At 42.2% G+C, this 13,632-nt stretch overlaps 1 pseudogene; it reads right to left on the reverse strand.

Moving 5' to 3' along the window:
- Positions 1–766: 766 nt before the first annotated feature.
- On the reverse strand, positions 767–874 carry LOC148093211 (U6atac minor spliceosomal RNA; annotated as a pseudogene).
- Positions 875–13,632: the final 12,758 nt, after the last annotated feature.

Consider the following 13,632-nt stretch of genomic DNA (forward strand, 5'->3'; position numbering starts at 1 on the left):
TCAAATACGTGGTGTGTGTGTGTAATAAGATGTAGAAGGATACCCACTGAAATGTTATCATCTATAATCTCTGGATGGTGGCATTATGCTGTTTTATTTTTCTTATTTTTGCTTAGCTGTATTTTAAATTTTTCTATAGTGTGTTACTGCTTTTGTAGTTTTTTTAAGGATTAAAAAGATAAACGTCCTAATAGATGTACTTTTTTTTTAAAATTTATTTTTAATATGTCTTTATTGATTTCGGAGAGAGGAAGGGAGAGGGAGAGAAAGAGAGAGAAACATCAACGATGAGAGTCTTCGATAGGCTGCCTCCTGCTCGCCCCCTATTGGGGACCGAGCCCTCAACCCTGGCATGTGCCCTGACCAGGAATTGAACCACAATCTCCTGGGTCATAGGCCAATGCTCAACTGCTGAGCCACACTGACCGGGCTAGACGTACATTTCTAAAGGACTGTCAACACTTTTTTTTTTAATAGACTCTCTTTAAGCTCTCTATGGCCAAAACGTTTATATGAATATTTGGACATAATCCTCCTAAGACTGGTGTGCCTGCCTGCTGTATTTCAAAACACTTTCAGCTTCAGTGTGGAAAAGACAAACTGAAATCTTTTAATGTTTTAAGCTTCCACTTTCATAAACTAGGAAAAAGAAGAGAAAATTAAACCCAAAGTAAGCACAAAGGGAGGAAGTAATAAAGACAAAAAATGAGAACAGCTAAATAACAGAGAAAATCAATGAAACCAAAAGCTAGATTTGAGAAGATCTATAAAATCTTAACCTGCAAAAAACCAACAGTATTCATGTTGTCAGGCCCAAAGTCCTCTTCCATCCTTGTCAAAGAGAGTGCTAATCCTCCCCCAGTGTTACTGAAATCTTAACAATAAATAGTAGATTGCTATATTTTGAGCAATGGCCAAGAACTTATAGGAAAAAGCAAATCGTTTTTACAATGGGATTTCCCATTTACAATGGGAGGCCACTTTCACCACAAGAGCCTCCTCTCATGGCAAAAAGAGGTAGCATTGTATATAGCAGAAAAATTCCATACTGGAAGTCATCTCTGCCATTTGTGTTTTGTTTTGTTTTTTTAATGGAGGGAAAAATAGAGAAAGAAGACTAATTTGAGATATATTTTGGAATTAGAACAGACAAAAATACATGGAAATGGAAAATAATGTAGTTAGCCACAGGATTATTTAATTTTGGACACATTTGAGGTTATTATTTCATGGGTCAGAACTGAAAAGTGTAGCATATGGTGCATAAGAAAACGAGAAGACTGCCTTCTTGTTTACTTACTAGGTAACAAGAAAGGGGAGAAGACTACTTCCTGACATAAAGCCGTACTGTACACACATTTGTCGTCGTTAAATGCTGGTGATTTAGTGCGTTTCTTTCACACTGGGTGTTGTATACTAGTTAATGCAGATGTATCACTTTATTTAGCTCCTTTCTCCAGTACTCAAAGAACTCAAAGAAGAAATCAAGTATGCAGCTCTCTTATGACTTGAAACTAAGCAGAAATTTAGATTTTTCTTTACTTCTTTAGAAGTTTAGATTGGGGTGAAGCCTCCCTCTTCCCAGGCCTCTTGTCAGTCTTCTTATACTTAGCTAAGAAATACAGAATATCGCCAAGCTGGGCATGGCTCAGTGGTTGAGCATCGACCTAGGATCCAGGAGATCGAGGTTTGATTCCCAGTGAGGGCACATGCCCCGGTTGCGGGCTTGATCCCCAATGAGTCTCTCATCATTGGTGTTTCTATCTCCCTCTCCCTCTGCTGCCCTCTCTCTGAAATCAATAAAGATATATAAAAAAAGAAAAAAAGAAAGAAATACAGAATATGATTAAGCCGGGCGTATGTACCTCAGCTTCTGTTTGGGGGTTCTGAAGGGTAGAGTCATGTTTGAAGAAGAGAACCCGGGGCCATAGTCTGTCTACCCTGGTTTAAGTGTGCCACAGATTAGCTTGATTTGAAAGAGTCAGATAACTTCTGAGAAATACTTTCCCAGCTCAGAAATACTGCAGTTTGTCTTATGCAGTTCCCTATAAGAAGTATTTAGATTAAGCTTTGATTTTTGATTCAGAGATGGCTCAATTCTCTTACTATTTCTGTGACTTCAGGCGCTTCTCCAGGGTTCTTTATTTTTGTTAGTCCCCTCACTAATGACATTCCTTTGCACCTTTCACTGAAGATCCATAATTACTTCCCAAAAGTTAATTAAATCTCAGAAACTCCCAGGCTTACAGAGAAGTTTACTAACTAAAGGTAGAGTCCAGTGGTTTCTGGCATCTTCACACAGAGACTGTAAATGAGATAGCTTTCTCTCACCTCACCAAAGCACATGACTGAAGAAAAAGATCCTTGTGGAGTCGTCATGCATAGCTTTCCTACTAACTTAACTAGACCCTTTAGACCATTGGAAAGGGGAGATGACTAAGTAAAATGATCTTGTCTCTTCCTTTCCTGCTTTCCAGGTGACCCAGAAAGTACTCTCCCTCATCCAAATCGAGAGTTGATGACACTGCTGTGATTGATGACTTTTGTTGCCAGACCAAATTGTTTTTTATAGCCCACCCCCTGCCAGCACTTTCCAAAGTGCCACTGCCATCAGCTCCAGGGGGAGCCCCTTCCTCAGGCTTCCTGGTCAGCAGCTGCGCGGTGATGACAGGGAGCAAGGAATGGGAGGAGAAAGCAGCTTGCAGACAAATGGGAAGCTAATCAAACCAACAGCCCTGTCGCTAGAATCATAAAAAAAAAAAAAAAAAAAATTCCCCCCTTTTTTACTAGCCTCATCTGCATTTCTTGGCTGAGGTGGGGGGAATGCTCCTTGGAAAATTATGGCTTCATGTGGTCTATCAAAGCAGCCTCAAATGCCCCACTCCCTTTTTTTCCTCAAACCAATTCAGCTCATTCAACCCAATATTGTCAAATCATTACAGATTTTACAGATATTAAAAGCACAATAAGGAAATATTATCAACAACTTTATGCCAATAATTTTGACAAATTAGATGAAATAGACAAAGCCCTTGAAAGACACAAACTACCAACAATATGTTAACCTAAACTACAATTTCTGGATCCTTCTTTAAACTGTCATCAGTGTGGATCTCTTTCAATGTTCAGCTCTTTTATTTTGGAGCATATGTACTGAGCTTACTTAATCAGCACTCTCAACTCTTCTAATAGGATCTGGGCACAAATGTTTAAATTGTGGGTTGGAGAGAGTTAGGCTATTTTATAAGAATAAGCATCTGGGGGCTAATAAATCTTAATCAGGATTGTAAGATCCTGGTCCTTCTGGGTGGCCTTTATGTTGGGGCCAGAATGACAACCTTTCTAGACTTTATCTAGTGTTTCTGGTCCTTGCCAGTGTGAGAACGTTTCAAGGAGTCTTTAACATATATATGTGGTTTAGAGCCTCTTGCCCCATAAAATGGTTAGACAAGGACCAGTATAAAACAATCAGCCTACAGAGAAGGTGAAGCTTTGGAAAGAAGCACATCCTTTTTGGTGGTGCTTGTTTTTATAATGTGTCATTTAGCAAATGGACGGTGAAGAATTGGTCATGCCAAACTTTTCACCATCCGATGACTGGCTACAGACTAAACATCCCACATGAAATTTTTGACTTTAAAGCTTCATTCTTTCAAAAGTTCAATGAAAGGAAAATACTGTATTTAATGGGATTCCCAAGTTCGAGTCCAGTTTAACTCGTTTGCACCTTTCAGAGTCACAGGTTCAACACATAAATGGCAAACCACCATGAGTTCCTTCATGCCTCTCAGGGATGTTTGAGAAAACGGAGTATTTGAAACCACTGTGATCTTTGTGGTGAAAAACAATCTGCTAAATCAAGTAAAAATGTAATATTTTTAGGGCATTTTCCTCTTGGTGAAATCACATTGTTACACCCCTCTTCTGTTGCTAATACGGTAGGCCCCAACCTGGACACTTCATTGTATGTAGGAAGCCAAACCCTTTGTTTCACCTTCCTATAGGCCCTCCTCTCTGCTCCTCCTCTGAGGCTTGACCCTGGGCTCTTCTGAGCCATCGAGCTGGCCTTTTCACTGGATTCCATGCCCTTGCATCTTTTCATAATACTTTTCTTCCTCTTTACAGCTCTATTATTTTGCAAGTCTCTTCACCTTTTTCTGCCCTCTTCGTGATCATTTCCCTTTATCTTTTTTTCTAAGACCATTACATTTTTGTTTGCATTTATTAATCGTAAACTGTACTAGTTCAATTTTTTGATTAAGTATAGTTGACATACAATATTATATTACTTTCAGGTAAGTTCGGTATGCTTGACCACATAAGCTGCTATAAAGATTTTAAAATTATGAAACGCATCGCAGAGTGTGCTAGCATGCTTTCTTCATGTTCTGGTTGGCCAGGGGACTCAAGTTGAATGGACAATGCCTGTATCAAAAACAGGTTTCCTACTTCCATTTGGTACCTAGGTTTGAAATTAATTCTCTACTTTGTGACAATCAACAAATACTTACTGAGTATCTAGTGTATAGCTAATATGGTGAAAAAATATTTTGTATTTGTTAGCCTGGCTTTCAGGACTCCCACAGAATGGCCAGTGCTTATCTTTCCAAACTTACCTCCGCAGAACCTGCTTTTACGGACACTGCTGTAGCTCGAGTGGTCTATGCACACCTTGCTCATTTCTACCTCTGCACACTTGCTAAAGTCATTCTTTCCTTACTCCTCCCCACATCACAAACACTGGAAGACTTTCCTACTCTTTTATGTTTATACTATCCCTAGCCTAGAAGATCATTTCCTGTATTTTTGCTCTAATACATGCCTATCTCTTGTGCCTATGAATTCCTCGTGCTTAATTTCTGACTTCTTCAGGGCTTAATAATATACTCCTTTGGCATAATGTAGTGGACGATATGGTGAAATGGGCTTTGGAAACAGCAAAGCAGTTTTATATCATAACTCTGACTTCCTGGCTCTGTGACCAGGGAAAAGTTACATAACCTTACTCATTCTGTTTCTTTCTCTATAAACTGGGTATAATGATAGTGCCTACCTCATGGGGTGGTTGGGAGAGTTAAATGTGATGATGAACATAAGGGTACCTGACAGTGTCCGGTGGCACAGAGTAAGCTCTCGGTCAATGTTAGCTATAATTGTTTACCTCAATAAGTTGTTTTTAACTTATTTACATATGGGTTATATTCCCATAACTAATGGAAGTATTACTATCTGTTATTATCTATTATGTGCCAAGCACTATGTTAGGCACTTTCACCTGCTATCTTACTTAATTCTCAAAGCAACCTTGGGGTTAAAGTGGCTTGATGTAGAGCTTATATCTAGGAATTATTAGAGCCAGGGTTTTTTGTTTTGTTTTGTTAACCCTCAGCCAAGGATATTTTTCCCATTGCTTTTTTTTTTTTACAGGGAGAGGGAGGGAGGGAGGGAGGGAGGGAGGGAGGGAGGGAGGGAGGGAGGGAGGGAGGGAAGGAAGGAGGGAGGGAGGGAGGGAGGGAGGGAGGGAGAGAGAGAAACATGGATTCGAGAGAGACACATTGATTGGTTGCGTCCGCGAACCCTGGGCCAGGGATCGAACCTGCAACCCTTTGGTGCACGGGCCGATGCCCTAACCACTCAACAACACCAGCTAGGGCTAGAGCCAGGGTTTCCAACTAATTATACTTGGCCCTAAAGCCTTTCCATGATTTCCATGGTGCTTTTTCACGGACATGGGAAACTTTTCACAGACATGGGAAAGTTGGCCCTTTCCTCATAGGGCCAACTAAGTGTAGTGTAGAAATTGAGTTTATTTACTTCATGGATTTATTGTGTATAAATTAAGGGAGTAAACTGGGAGCTTTTCTCGGTTTATGCTACTGCTTTTTGTGGCTAATAACCACAGGTTCTCTTCCCTCATCACTAGAAAGCTCCACCAAATCCCTTTCATTCTCCGTATTACTAAAGGCATTGATGCCTTTTACACCTAATCACTACTTGCTCTTGCCCATCTACTTTAAAAAAAAAGCTTTGCCAATTAATTTTAAACCACCTAATTCAAGCCTTTTATTTATACTTGAAGCAAATAAGGCTCAGGGTAGCTGAGACATGCCCAAGTCACACATCAAACTAATGGCTGATGATCCAGGTCCCTGGCTCACATCCAGAATGCTACTCACTGTGCCAGGAGCCCTTTGAGAAGCAGTTAAAACTTCACCCTGCACCTGGCCGGGCGTGGCTCAGCGGTTGAGCACCGTGGTTCATTCCCAGTCAGAGCACAGGCCTGGGTTTTGGGCTCCATCCTCAGCAGGGGGCGTGAAGGAGGCAGCCGATCAATGACTCTCATCATTGATGTTTCTATCGCTCTCTCCCTCTCCCTTCCTCTCTCTCTCAAATCAATAAAGATATATTTAAAAAACAAACAAAACACCACTCAACCTGCAGTCTTATTTGTGGGGTTAATAAAATAGTAAACCCTTTTAAAATATACAAATAAGCTTCCTTCAGCACAAAGTTCAAATTAGTGAAACCTAATCATAAGACTATATGTACATGAGGAACATTTGACTGTTGCTATTTTACAGGCTTTGTTTCTAGAAACCAAAAGTAGTTCTAATTTATTCTGTATGGCAGTTGGCATGGAACATCATTTGAAGGCCAGGCCTGTCAGGATAGAGAAACTTAGAGTCTCAGAATATAATTTTAAAATTTGGGGGAAATAATTGTAAATATCTAATACTGTTACCAGAGAATCGAACTTCTCCATTGGTCATCGGAGTGGGGTTTTTACAACATCTTTATAAAATGAATTTTCTAAGACTTGCACGGGAGAATGAATGGTTTTTATTGGCGTGGAGTTATATCCCTTGAGTTGTAAAGTCCCATGCCCCTTAAACCAGTCCTAGAAAAGGTGCAGCTGGGTTTCCAATAGAGCCAAAAGGAGGGCCAGTGTCCAGAGCTTTCGTTCCATGTTGCAGCTGGGTCCAGTTCAGCTTTCAGGCTAATTAAAATCCATCAGTCCATTGTGCGGGTCCCACATGGCCGTGAGCCACATGGGCACAAGGGAGCATGCCCCTGCAACAGCAGTCACTGGAGCGCAGACAAGCAGGAGAGGCAAGAGGGGGCAAACTCCCTTTGTTCAGAAACTGAAATATTCAGGTTTCAAGCCCTTGCAGTAGCCACACCTATTCTGGCCAATTACCTGTTCCCAGGTGTGATTGACAGGTAAGCACCTTCCCAAGTCACTCAGACCTTTCTGGGCATGGAGAGGAATCAGAATGGACTTGGATCATCTGCCAAGAAAATCAGTTTTCTAATATCTTAGCCATAGAGGCAACAAAAAAATCCTTAGCAATTCAGTAGAGCTTTAACAATATTTCCATCCACACTGTTTTCTTTAGGCTGTGGGTTGTGTAGGTATACCTACTGGAGCCCAGGGTTTAAGGAAAAGTTTGTATTATTGTTATTTTCTAAAGAAAATTTATTCTTTCCAGTTTGTGTTTCTATAGATTCCTGCCAGATTTTTCTACAACACCATATACTGGGTCTAAAGAAATCAGGCTGAGAAGGAGGAGTGTATGGCACCATGGGGAAATGCATCCATACCCTCAGCCCAGCCCTGTCCTTCGAACTCTGGAAATAAAATAGAGTCAATCCCAGGACACTGGTGAGTGTGGGAAGCTCACGAGGAGTGGGAGGGAGGGTGCCAGGGGCCTGAAAGATCTTATGCAGCTCCCTGCCAAGCTGGCCTAGGATTAACCCCATCGTTTCCCAGCCAGAGCTATCCCAGCTGTCTTGCTACCCTGTTAATCTATGGAATTGACCAACTGAGTTTGACCGTGACTGGCTTTGTTTTGCAAAACAAAATTGGTAAGGCAGGCCTCATGCTGGCTGACTGAATAGTGTCATCAACCCAACTCAAGGGGTGCCACAAAGGCAAGGAAATGAAACTTCCATTTCCTCCTCATGTTACATAATAGTTTATCATACTGACTGCATAGGACCCTTATGCAGCTCAGGACAAAGTATTTTATTGCCTTTTTTGTATGTGTGTGAACAGCAGTAAACCACTCTCTTCTATGGTTTCCTCTAACCCCCATTCCCACCCCATCCCTGATTGAGGCTCATTGGAAAGGGTAGTTCTCTATTGTCAATGGCCAGAAAACCAAAGCCTTCATTTTTATCCCCACCAATCTGTCATGGTTTTACAGTAATTCTAGTTCTGTTTAAACAAAACAGAAACAAACAAACAAGAGTGTGTGTGGAGAGGAGCCATTCTGGCTTCAGAGCACCATTGTAATGTTCAGCTCCTCTCACTACTTGGATGAGCTTCGCTTCAGCTCTGGGCCAGACAGACACTGGTTGCTTTGATCCCTGTGTTACCACTGCCCCTGTATACCTACCTTCATCAGAACGTTTATCACACCACATACTTATGGGCACAGGCGTGTTTTCCTTCTTGATTGGGAGGCCTATGTCCCTTCATCTTTATGTCCCCAGCAGGAACCTAGCATAGTCCCTGACCCATCGAAGGCATTCATTGAATGAATAGAATGGTGGAGCGCCCCACCCAACACTTAGCTCATCTATTTCCCTACCTGCCAGAAGTCTGTACCTATCGATTCCCACAATCAAACTGAGGTTCAGTTGCTCAGCTTCCTCATTGGGCACTTGTGGATATTAATGAGAGAGGTGCGGTGTTTCTAAAGCCTTGGACCTGTGCCCTCTTCCTTTTACTCCCTACTCTTCTTAGGGAATTTCATTTACTACCATGGCTTCAGAAATTATCTCTATATTAGTGACTCCTAAATTTGCATCTCCATCTCAAAGCTCTTCTCTAATTTGTTATCCAGCTTTCCCAAACTTTATAACCAAGTGCCTGCTTGATATCTTCACTTGCATGTCCCAGAAAAATTTCCAGATTAATATGCTTAAAATGGAACTCTTGATTCCCTTCTTTCCATTGTTCCTACCCTGGTCCTCTCTCATTTTGCCTATGTCCATAAATGGTACCACCTGCCATTCAGTTACTAAAGCTAGGAACTGGAAGTCACCCTAGATCCCCCTCCTCTCAACCACCACATCCAATCCATCAACAAATTTTATTGGTTCCACCTACTTTATACATACATACTGTTCATCTTTCCTCTTCTCTCCATTCACTGTCTCTACCTTAGTCTAAGCCACCATCAGCTCTTGCCTGGCCTAATACAATAGCATCTTTGTCTTCAGGTCTCCACACTTGCCTCTCTCCAGTCCATTTTCCATAAAGCAGCCAGTATGAGTTTTCTTACAAATAAATAGGATCCTATCACCACTCTGTTTAAAATCCTTTAATTGCTTCCCATTTCTCTACAACAAAATTCTGACTTTTTACTGTGACCTACTGGATCTTGCATAACCTGGCCCTGCTTTATTTTCTAAGTTCATCTCATGCCACCACTTGCAAACCATGCTCCAGTGACATCAGACTTTGATCATTTCCTGGAATTTTCCAAGCTCTTTTCTGCTTTGGGTCTTATTGCTTATTAATGCTTCTCTCTGGAATATGCTTCCCTGCAGCTCTTGTAACTGGTTTCTGTTCATCCTTTGGGTATCAGCTTAAATGTCAACTTTACAGAGAGCCTCTGACTACTTTTTCTAAAGATATTGCTGCCCTAGCCTGTTTGGCTCAGTGATTAGAGGACTGACCCTCAGACTGAAGGGTCCTGGGTTTTATTCCAGCCAAGGGCATGTAGCTCAGTTGCAGGCTCAATCCCAGGCCCCGGTCAGGGAGGGTGTGGGAGGCAACCAATTGCTGTGTCTCTCTCACATTGGTGTTTCTCTCTCTCTCTCTCTCTCTCTCTCTCTCTCTCTCCCCCTCCCCCTCTCTCTCTGAAGTGCAATGGAAAAAATATCCTCGAGGGAGGATTAAAAACAAACAAAAAAAGATGCTGCTGCCTTATTATAAGAACCCCACTTATTTTGTCATGACACTTAACTCAGTCTGTAATAATTTAAAATACATATATATATATATATCTTTATTGATTTCAGAGAGAGAAAGGGAGAGGGAGAGAGAGATGGAAACATCAATGATGAGAGTCATTGATCGGCTGCCTCCTGCACGCCCTCGACTGGGGATTGAGCCCGCAACCTGGGCATATGCCCTGCCCAGGAATCAAACCGTGATCTCCTAGATCTTAGGTCGATGCTCAACCACTGAGCGACGTCCAGCCAGGCAACAATTTATTTTATTATTATTTTTTAAAATATATCTTTATTGATTTCAGAGAGAGAAAGGGAGAAGGGGAGAGAGAGAGAGAGAGAGAGAAACATCAGTGATGAGAGAGTCATTGATCGGCTGCCTCCTGCACGCCCCCAACTGGGAACTGAGCCCGAAACCTGGGCATGTGCCCTGACCTGGAATCGAACCCGGATTGCCTGGATCCTAGGTTGACGCTCAACCGCTGAGCTACGCCCGGGCAGGCAATAACTTATTTTTTTACTTGTTCATTGTATATGTCCTTCATGAGGGCAGAAACCTTATGTATGTCATGAACTTCCTCACCCCTTACATTAGAGCTATCTATGCCTATATATCTCTATGCCTATTTATTGAGCAGATTCTCAATAAATATTTATTATATATATGGATGATGAATTAGGTTATAAATAGGGGGACCATATAGCTATCAACTTTCACAATGGAAGGAGGCACAATTACAGTTCTACTTGGACAACAGGCATAAACCATGAAGTAATAGAAAGAACACTGGGTTTCCAGAGATATCAGAAGTCAAGGTGACTCTGACTTTGTGCCCTACAACATTTTTTTCAGGTGAAGCCAAGTTAAGGTGTACATCAAGGAAGGGAAAAATGGATACATGCAGTGAAGAGTAGTGTAGTTGGGGGAATGCGCAGACCTTTTCCTTTGCCTAGGGCTTAAATGGTAATGGTGTGTTTGGGAACCTCATATATTCTTCTCTTTTCTTCCTTTTTAAAATTTTTTTTTATTAATATAACACATCCAAGCCCTCCCCCATCAGGTACCTGTCTGAGTTACTGCCCAGCTGGCTGGTCCTAAGAGTAGTATGGAGCCCCCAAAGCAGAGGACCTAGGGGTTGCTTGAACTTGGAATTAGGAAACCTGAAATCTGTCCTCAACTTAACCTTTAACTAGTCAAATGACCTTGGGCAAATTGTTTTCCCTCTTCTGTAAGGTGAGAAGATTGTAGGAGATGATTTCTAAGGCTTCCTTCTTCTCTGAGATTTCATGACTTGTACACTCACACCACCTTTGGGCAAGACTTTAATGTCAGGAGACCACTAATCATCCACCACCTGCAGAGTGTTGTAAGAGGCTTGCAGAGGCACCAAGAGGGGTAACGTGGCCCTACCTCCAAGGAGGAGACCTGTCAGCCCTATTGTTGAGACAGAAAAATGCATAATGCCTAGAGATCAAAGGCAGTGATAGTTGTATTCTATCAAACAAAAGAGAGGCAATGTCAAGGAGTAGTAGATAGACCTCAAGGAGGAGGTGTTTGGAGCTGGAGAGGCGGTAGGTAGGGCAAAGATGTTTCAGAGAGGGAAACTGTCTCAAGTGGGTTCCAGAAGTTATGTGGGAATGGTGTATGCAAGGAACTGTCGTAACCTGGTCTGCCTGGAGCCGAGGCAGCAAGAAATAAAGTCGGAAGAGCAAGCAAGGAGCAGTTACCTCTGGAAAGGCTAGTGGGCTGCAGGAAGGGTGGAATGAAGATGATGATTCACTTTTTGGTCTGTTTTCTTCTAAATTGTTTGAATTTTTATGAGAACATATATTGATAGAACAACATTTTTTAATGTTTACTGTAGGATAGTATCAAGCTTAGGACACTTTAAATGTCTGGCCAAAGAATTAGGATTTTATTCTCCAGGACATTTCAAGATTAGTCAGATAAGTATGGTAACACTGTTAGGTGGAGAGTTGAGAGGCAAAATACCAGTTATTGAGTTAGTGCGAAATTCAGGTATAAGGTACAGTAGTCAGTTCAGAGTGGAGGCAGAGGTAATGGAGGGAGGGGATAGGTTTGCAGAACAAATCAAAGAAATGACTAAATATGAAAAGTAGAGCAGCGGGAGGAATCAGGGATGACTCAGAAGTAAGCCTCAGTTGCTGAAAGCTTCGTTAAACCACTGGTGGAGGCAGAGAAGTCATAAGAGAAAATCAGTTCTGTCACTTGAGTAGAAATGGCCAGCGAAACATGAGGGGTGTGGTGCTTAGAGCCTGCATAGGGATGGGGATTTGGGAGTCAGCAGCGGAGAAATAAAACTGGAATTTCAGAGTATGTAACTTCTCCACAGGTGAGAGCAGAGAAGAAAGAGTGTCCTGACTGTCAGGTTCATATTCTTGCCCCCACAGCACCTCAAGCCCCTAGCACAGGAGGACCTTGATGACTGAGGTCCCAGATAGTGGAGCTGAGAATCAAGACTGCTGGGCTGAAAAGGGGGGTTGGGGGGGTAGCGTGGGCAAAAAAGGGGCCACATACGAAACCTGACAAGCTCAGGGGAGGCCTGCATGATGGCCTTACATACTCAATAACCACATAGATGGTCTGAAATGAAAACTTCTTAAGTAAAAGCAAGTCATGGCAGGTAGTCATGTCCTAGGCCAGTATCTTCCTTGACAAAGGTCAATCTTTGCCTTAACTGAGCCTGTCAGCATCTAAGGCAACATAAGTGACAACATACCTTTGAAATGGCAGAGTGCTGTCGTCGTCCAGACCCCTCAGGGCACAATCTCCACACAGAACGGGCGTCCATGGACCCCCCATTGCTATCTTGTTTCCCGAACACCATCTCTATGTGCTGTCAATGTTAATTGTTCACTGTCCTATACTCATCAATGTAGAAGAAGTATTTGTCCCTTCATTTTACTCTCTTTAAAAATTAAATTAAATTAAATTTTTTAATTAAAAAAAATTTTTAATCCTCACCTGAGGATATTTTTTCCATTGCTTTTCGAAGAGAGAGAAAGAGAAACATCAATGTGAGAGAAAAAGACATTGATTGGTTGTCTCTTGAATGCACCCTGACCCGGGCCAGGGATCAAGCCTGCAACCAAGCTCCGTGCCCTTGGCGGAAATCGAACCAGGACCCTTCAGTCCACGGGCCGATGCTCTAACCACTGAGCCAAACTGGCCAGGCCAACTTCTTCATTTTACTCGTTATCCAGTCCCAGAGGTTTCCCTGCTTTGCTTTCTCCTGCCTCCCTAATCTATCACGAATGCATTTCATGTAACCCTTCTTCTGCCTCCCCCTTTGACTGTAATGTATAAAATAAGGTGCAAAATTGCCATTCTCTGGAGCAGTTTCTCAGTCCGTTGAGAGTTTGCTTTCCGGCAATTGTCGTCAATTTGGCTCAAATAAACTCATAAAAATTCTTAGGTTTGGACGTTTCTTATATTGGCATTTACTTGGCAACTGTGGCAGGACTCCAAAGAAGCCCACCCGGGGCCCACTTGCAAGACCTGGACCCGTGCTAGGTGCCAGCAGGGGCCCATTGTGCCCCACCAGCTCCTCATTTTGCATTGGGTGAACTTGGGTAGGTTGGCTTGCATTTCTGGACTTCCCTGTTTTAAGGTAAGAAGCCATGATTTTATTTGAGCTGTTTTTAAAA

Source organism: Miniopterus natalensis, chromosome 4, assembly GCF_054644295.1.
Source record: "Miniopterus natalensis isolate mMinNat1 chromosome 4, mMinNat1.hap1, whole genome shotgun sequence".
Classification (NCBI taxonomy): Eukaryota; Metazoa; Chordata; class Mammalia; order Chiroptera; family Miniopteridae; genus Miniopterus; species Miniopterus natalensis.